Source organism: Canis lupus, chromosome 29 (genome assembly GCF_003254725.2).
Source record: "Canis lupus dingo isolate Sandy chromosome 29, ASM325472v2, whole genome shotgun sequence".
Taxonomy (NCBI): domain Eukaryota; kingdom Metazoa; phylum Chordata; class Mammalia; order Carnivora; family Canidae; genus Canis; species Canis lupus.
Window position 1 is genome coordinate 29,035,507 of NC_064271.1, and position 7,949 is coordinate 29,043,455.

The following is a 7,949-nucleotide window of genomic DNA, read 5'->3' on the forward strand; positions in this document are numbered from 1 at the left end:
GAGGGGACGGGGGGCGGGCCCGGGCCGAGGAGGGGTGCAGGGGCCGTGCCGGGGCCGGGGCAGGTGGGCGGAGGCGTGGCGGGCTCCGGGCGAGGAGGGGTGCGGAGGCCGTGGCGGGGCCGGAGGAGGGGACCGGGGGCGTGGCGGGGCCGGGGAGGGGCATGGCGGGGGCGTGGCAGAAGGGGGCCGGGGGCGTGGCGGGGCCGGGCCGGGTAGTGGGGGGCGGGGTGCGGGGGGGACGTGCGGAGACTGTGGCGGACCCGGGGCAGGAGGGCGGGGCTTGGAGCGGAGGGGCCGGGAGGCGTGGCAGGTCCAGGGCGAGGGAGGGAGGGGGCGTGGCCAGGGGCAGGGGCGGGGCCGGGGGCGGGGCGGGGCCAGGGGCGGGGCGTGGCCCGCCGGAGAGTTGGCGCGTCCCCGGAGCGGTCCGGCTGCTGCGGGCGCGTAGCGTCGTGAGTGTAAAAGCGACCTCGGCTGCGCGAGGCGGCGCTCGGGGAAGGGCGTTGGTCTGTCCGTCCTTTTGCAGGGGGGGGAAGTCCGCGGCTAATCCTTAAGGAAACCACCCTGTCGCCCTTGCGGGGACTGCGTGACGTTCCTTCGGTGCAGGAACCCACGTCGGGGACGACCCCACGAGGACGGTCTTCAGCGTGGGCCTCCGAACCAGCACAGCGCCTGGGGCGAGTGTCCCGGGTCGTCCCGCGGAGGAGAGCGGCCCCCCTCAATTCCGTATTCGCCCCGCCCCAGGGCTACTTAATAATAGAGTTCAAATGCCTCTTGCAAGGAAGTCATTAGGCTTAACTTTTTTTTTTTAAGGCTTAACCTTTTTTAAAAAAATCTTTTGCTTTTTAAAATTCTAGGGATCCCTGGGTGGCGCAGCGGTTTGGCGCCTGCCTTTGGCCCAGGGCGCGATCCTGGAGACCCGGGATCGAATCCCACGTCAGGCTCCCGGTGCATGGAGCCTGCTTCTGTCTCTGCCTGTGTCTGTCTCTGCCTGTGTCTGTCTCTGCCTGTGTCTGTCTCTGCCTGTGTCTGTCTCTGCCTGTGTCTGTCTCTGCCTGTGTCTGTCTCTGCCTGTGTCTGTCTCTGCCTGTGTCTGTCTCTGCCTGTGTCTGTCTCTGCCTGTGTCTGTCTCTGCCTGTGTCTGTCTCTGCCTGTGTCTGTCTCTGCCTGTGTCTGTCTCTGCCTGTGTCTGTCTCTGCCTGTGTCTGTCTCTGCCTATCATAAATGAATTTAAAAAATAAAAAAAAATAAAATAAAATTCTAGGGCTTTTTTGGGGTGTGGGAGTGGGGTCTGTAGCTCTTGAGGCCCGAGTGTTTACTGAACCTCCTTGGTCCCTCAGACTCTCCCAAAGAAGCCTTGTGATGCCGAAGAAAGAAGGAGTTTCAGGTACTTGAAGAGTCGCTTCAAAGGAACCAAGGAAGTGGAGGTGCCCTAGGCGGGGAGCAAATGGATGCCAGTCCACTGATGGGACACAGGCCGCCACTCCAGAGTGGGGTGAGAGGCAACGGAAAGTGTACTCATGACGGGGGCTGGAAAGGTACCCAAGGCCTCTCCTGGGCCTGGGTCGCTCCAAGTCGGTATTCATGGAGGAGAAGGGTGAGAGCGGGAGACCATCTTCTACTTCGAGATTTGCTCTTGCATGACCCTGTTTAAGACTTCCACCTCCCACTTGCTTGGATCTCTGGAGAAACCTTAGATTTTAGAGCTCGAGGCAACCCTGAGCTATCATCTCGCTACCCCAGCATCCCGTTGTGTTTTTAAGAGAATTCAGGTTCATAGCATTTAAACGATTTGCCAAAATTAGTGGAAGAGGCAGGACTAAAATTCCAGCATCAGATTTCTGGTATTCTTGAATTTAAGGACCGACGGTTTACCTGATTTTGTAGGTTTCTTTTAGCTTGTTGGGTCAGTCAATAGGTTTTCTAGAATTTTACTGAGTGTTTGGAAGGTTCTAAATAGGTGGCACGTCTATGATCAGTCCAATCATAAAATTAAAATACTTGGGGGCAGCCGGGTGGCTCAGCGGTTTAGCCTGGCCTTCGGCCCACGGCATGACCCTGGAGACCCGGGATCGAGTCCCACGTCGGAGCCTGCTTCTCCCTCTGCCTTTGTCTCGGTCTCTCTCTCTCTCTCTCTCTCTCTCTCTCTCTCGTCTCTCATGACTAAATAAAAAAGATATTTTTAAGAATTAAAATGCTTTTTTCTTTTCCAGTTCACTTACCCTGGGAGTATAGTAAGCATCTGATGATTAGAGTAGCCTAGACTATACAGTTGGTAGCTCTTCCATCTCTAGTCTCCTTTATTGATTTCTCCCTTACAAGCTACTTCAGCTTGTCTATTTCCCCTTAACTGTGTGCTTGGTTCATTTATCAATTTATATCCTCACAGAAATGAAATTCCCTTGTTTCCAAATGACTCCCATAACTGTGTTATCTTGAGACCTTGCAAACCAAAGGTCTCTATTTCTGCCTGTAGGTGTATGCACTTGGTGTCATCTGTCATATAAAACTTAAGCCAAAATGGGATGCTTTCTTACCCCTCCCTAATAAAGGCAGTCCACCATATCAGAAACCTTGAATTTATTCTTCAACACTCTGCTTTTATTTCTCTCGTGGAAGTAGCCATTAAATTATCAATTATGCCTCATAAATGGCTTAAACTTATACTCTTCAATTTCTCAGGTTATTTCCTCTCCAAAAAACTCACTTCCTTACCCAAGGTCTTCTTATGGTCCTTCATTATTCACAAGATTGACTTAGTAGGAAAAAGTTCAGCCTCAGCATAACCACTTCCCCCCCAAGCCACCCTACTCTCCAATAATTTGCTAAGTGTATCTTCCGGTTCTTTCATATGTACGTGCCTTTACTTTTCCCTTGGATGTGCTCTATACTAGGGTTTTCTAAACTTTGAAAATAAGAATCAGGTGGGGTGCATGTTAGTAAATACAGCTGCCCACTCCCGTCCCTGGGCCTAATTTAGAGGGTCAGGAATGGATCCTGAGAAACAAGATCTTTAACAAGTGCCCTCACATTCATTCTTAAATCAATTAAAAAAAATGTTTCTCTTTTACTCCACCTTCACAATATAATTAAGTTATCCTTTCAAATGAGAGAGCTTTTTGATTGCACAGGCAAAATTCGGTCCTCCAGGCCATCAGGCACCTGCTACGGTAGCAGTCACTATGTCCTCTGACTAGCAATATTGTAATTCACCTAACCAAAACAACCTTCAGTAGATTCTATTAGCTAGGAAATAAAATCTGCACTCCAGTCAATTTAGCAAACCTATTCTAGGTTTGATACAAAATTGGATAAGATACGGTCTCTGACCTCAAGGAGCTCGAGAAGTCTAGGGAAGAATATCTCTGCTTGGCATTCAAAGTTTTTCCAAAAAAGTCTTGCCCAGCCTACCTTTCTCGTTATCACTCCAAGGCCTCTGCACCGTCTGCGCTCTCCATAGCCTCAGACTATAGGGGCTGTTCCTTCTACTTGGAATGCTCTTTCCCTCTCCCATTGGAGCTGGTTTGTTTTTGCTTTTCCTTTAGTGGTCACCTCAAGTAGCTTCTCCGTAAGAGATTCTTCTTTGTTCTCCTGACTAGGAAAAGTCCCGTTATTACATTCACATTGTATCTCCTTCAAAGCGTTTGTCCCCATATTTGATTAGAGTTTGTCTCCCCCTCTAGGCTGTAAGCTCCATGAGGACAGGGGACTAGTTTTATGGTTATACAGATATTCACTGTAGAACTCTTTGTTAATCTGTCTCCCTATGTTAATGCACTCGTCTGTAGGATTTGTTGTATCTCTGGATAAGTTTATCTTACGTGCCATATTCTACACTAAATCTTTAAACATCTTAAGCTCGAACTTTAACAGCTAAGATTCTTTGAGTACTTTGTGATGTACCAGGTACTTAAATGGATCCTTTAATTTTTACACTTTAAGATAGGTATTATTGTTCTCATTTTATAGAATGCCTTATAAAAATTATTCAAACTCCTGCCTCCTTGTCTCCAGCATCAGAAACCTGCTTTCCTGCTTCATCTTTTCACTGACTTAGTTCGTTATACTTACCAGCTATCTTCCTGGTGAACCTCATAAACTAATCTCTTGGTGTGAAATATTCTTTCTCCTTTCCCTAAATTTGCTTGCTTATCTCCTCCTCATCTTTCAGCTCTCGAAGGGTGCTTTTCAAGGACCTGCCTCTGAGTTCCTATTGTTGCTGTAAGAAATTACCACAAATTTAGTACCTTTAAATGCCATAAATTTTTTACCTTAACTTCCTGGAGAACAAAAGTCATAAAACCAATGTGTTAGTATGGCTGTGTTTCTTCTGAAGGTTCAAAGGGAGAATCCAATTCCTTACCTTTCTCAGCTTCTAAAACTCACCTGCATTCTTTCCAAAATGGCATCCTTGAATATCTCTCTTTTTCCTCTCCTTCTCCACGCCTCCCTGTTCCCATCAACCTGCTTCTCTTACTCTGACCCTCTGCCTTCCTTTTTAAAGAATCCATATGGTTACATTGGGCCCACCTGGATATTTCAGGATACTCTCCCCATCTCAAGATCCTTAACTCAATCTCACCTGCCAAGTCCCTTTTGACATATAAAGAAACAGTTACAGGTTTCAGGGATTAGAATGTGGAAGCTTTAGGGGACCATTATTTTGCCTACTCCAATATACATTCTCATACTTCCCAGAATTGACACATGAAAAGGTCTCCAAAAATATGTCTATTGAATCAGTGAATGAACAAGTCAACATTGACATATACCCCCTCCCAAAAAATTTACTATTTTTAAAATTTAAATTCTATTAGCCAACATATAAGTGGTACATCATTAGTTTCAGAAGTAGAGTTCAGTAGTTCATCAGTTGCATATAACACCCAGTGCTCGTCACATCATGTGCCCCTCTTAATGTCCATCACCAATTACCCCATCCCCCACCCACCTCCCCTCCAGCAACCCTCAGTTTGTTTTCTGTAATTAAGAGTCTCATGGTTTATTTCCCTCTCTGATGATTTCCCATTCACTTTTCCCTCCCTTCCCCTATGATCCCCTGCACTGTTTCTTATATTCCACATATGAGTGAAACCGTATGATAACTGTCTTTCTCTGTTTGACTTATTTTGCTCAAAATAATATCCTTCAGTTCCATCCACACCGATAGAAGTGGTAAGTATTCATCCTTTCTGATGGCTGAGTCATACTCCATTACATATGTGAGATATATATATGAAAAAATACAACATAAGTGATAAAATATTCAAATGGTGGTATAAAATATGAAAATATTGAGGACATTTTTCTAGATCCAGTAATCTAAAGATACATATCTCACATCTTCTTTATCCATTCATCTGTCAATGACATCTGGGCTCTTTCCATAGTTTGACTGTTGTGGACATTGCTGCTATAAACATCCTCCAAAAGCATTTTAAATCTTAATCAGTATTAACGAAAATAGAATCATCAGAACAAGGAACATCAACATGATAGCTTGATTCACTCTGCTTGACTGGTCAAAAAACACCTGGAATATTATATTTGGTTCTCAGTACCACACTTCAAGTGTGAAAGAGGCAAAATTGGGACACATTTAAAAGAAGGCAGGGGCTCCTGGGTGCCTCAGTTGGTTAAGCATTTGACTCTTGGTTTAGGCTCAAGATCTCACAGATCCTGAGACTGAGCCCAGCGTCAGGCTCTGAGTGGGGAGTCTGCTTGAAGATCCTCTTCCTCTTCCTCTGCCACTCCCCCCTGCTCACCTGTTCTCTCTCTCTCTCTCTCTCTCTCTCTCTCAAATAAACAGATAAATAGTAAAAAAAAAAAAAAAAAAAAAAAAAAAAAAAGGAAAGGAAGGCAACAGGATAGTGAAGAATGAGAAATAGTATTATATAAAAGGACACTTAAAATGCTTAGGGCTTAATCAGCAGGATTGAGGAAAGGTTCAAAGCAAAGAAAAATCCATGAGACCACCATCACCACTATTGTTACAGCAGCCAGTGTGCATGTGCATGCATGTGTGCATGCATTGCATGTGTGTGTTTTGGAAAGCATCATCTTTTTTAGCAACAGTTTGTTTCAGAAGGAAACTTTGTAACATTTTCATAAGAAATTACTTTTTAGAGGGATAATTTAGTCATCTTGATAAGCATACATAAAATTATTTTGAATGATGACTTAAATTGCGTTTGGACACAAATCGGATATTCACATGTATTAATTAACTATAAGGTTTTCTTTCTTTCTTTCTTTCTTTCTTTCTTTCTTTCTTTCTTTTTCTTTCTTTCTTTCTTCTTTCTTTTTTTACATTTATGAAGCTTTAATTTTTCCCCAAGACAAGTCTGGACTTCTAAGCCTGGCTCAGCATCTTTGCCCCTCAGACCCAGAGGGGGAGTTCTTTTTTTTTTTAGCCTTATTATGTATGTATTTTAGTAGGCTCCACACATGGCATGCAGTGTCAGGCTCTGGGTGCGGAGTCCAACATGGGGCCTGAACTCACAACCCTGAGACCAAGGGTCAGACACTCAACCAACTGAGCCACCTAGGCATGCTGGGAGTCATTTTTTTTTTTAAGATTTTATTTATTTATAAGACAGAGAAAGAGAGAGAGGCAGACACATAGGCACACAGGCAGAGGGAGAAGCAGGCTCCATGCAGGGAGCCTGACATGGGACTCGATCCCGGGTCTCCAGGATTAGGCTGTGGGCTGAAGGTGGGAGCTAAATGACTGAGCCACCCAGGCTGCCCGTCATTTCTTTCTTTTTTTTTTTTTTTAAGGATTTTATTTATTCATGAGAGACGTAGAGAGAGAGGCAGAGACATAGGCAGAGGGAGAAGCAGGCTCCATGCAGGGAGCCCGATGTGGGACTTGATCCTGTGATGCTAGGATCACGCCCTGAGCCCAAGGCAAATGCTCAACTGCTGAGCCACCCAGGCGTCCCTGCCCGTCATTTCTTAATAAATACCTATACTTTTCAGGCAGAGATAGTAGGGGAAGGGAGGAGCCCCTCTACGTTGGCCTGGGCCTATGTAGGGGGACCTGGGTGGCTCAGTTAGTTAACTATCCGACTTAGGCTAATATCATGATCTCTGGGTCCTGGGATAGAACCCCCAAATTGGGCTCCACACTTAGCAGGGAATCTGCTTCTCCCTCTCTCTCTCTCTGCCCCTTCCCTGGCTCATGTGCTCGCTCGCTCTCCCCCCCTCCACTTTCAAATACATAAATAAATGGGGTGCCTGGGTGGCTCAGTTGGTTAAGTGTCAGCCTTTGGCTCAGGTCATGATCCCAGGGTCCCAGGAATCAAGTCCCACATCTGGCTCCTTGCTGGGTGGGGAGTCTGCTTCTCCCTCTCCCTCTGCCCCTCCCCTCTGCCTGTGCTCACTCTCTTTCACTCTCTCTCCCTCTCAAATAAATAAAATCTGTAAAAAGATGTTTTAAATAAATAATCTTAAAAAAAGATTTTTTGATGTGTAATAACAGCTATTATTAACTTTCCTCTTGAAATTCTCACCAATAAAAATGAGTCAGATATTTTAAAATATGAATTAAGTTTCTAGAACATACATATGTAAAATATGAGAAAGTGATTACTCCTTCTCAAGTGCTGGGTACAACATATGTCCAAAGTTGTTTTCCATTGCCCCAATTAATATGGCCAGAAATTTTGAGAGAACCTTTGCATACTGATCTCAGGATTTAAAGCTTCAAAGTATACGTTTCTCTTCTGTATCAGACTGCTAGCACAGATTACTGGATCTAGAAAAATGTGTGTCCCAATATTTTCATATTCTATACCACCATTTGAATACTTTATCACTTATATTTCTTTATTCAGTTTTCAACGAATATTGATATAGAGCCTTTGATGTGCCAGGATCTGTTCTAGAAACTGGGAATACACTGGTAAACAAAACAAAGATCCCTGCTCTCATGGGGAGCATTCTGGTGG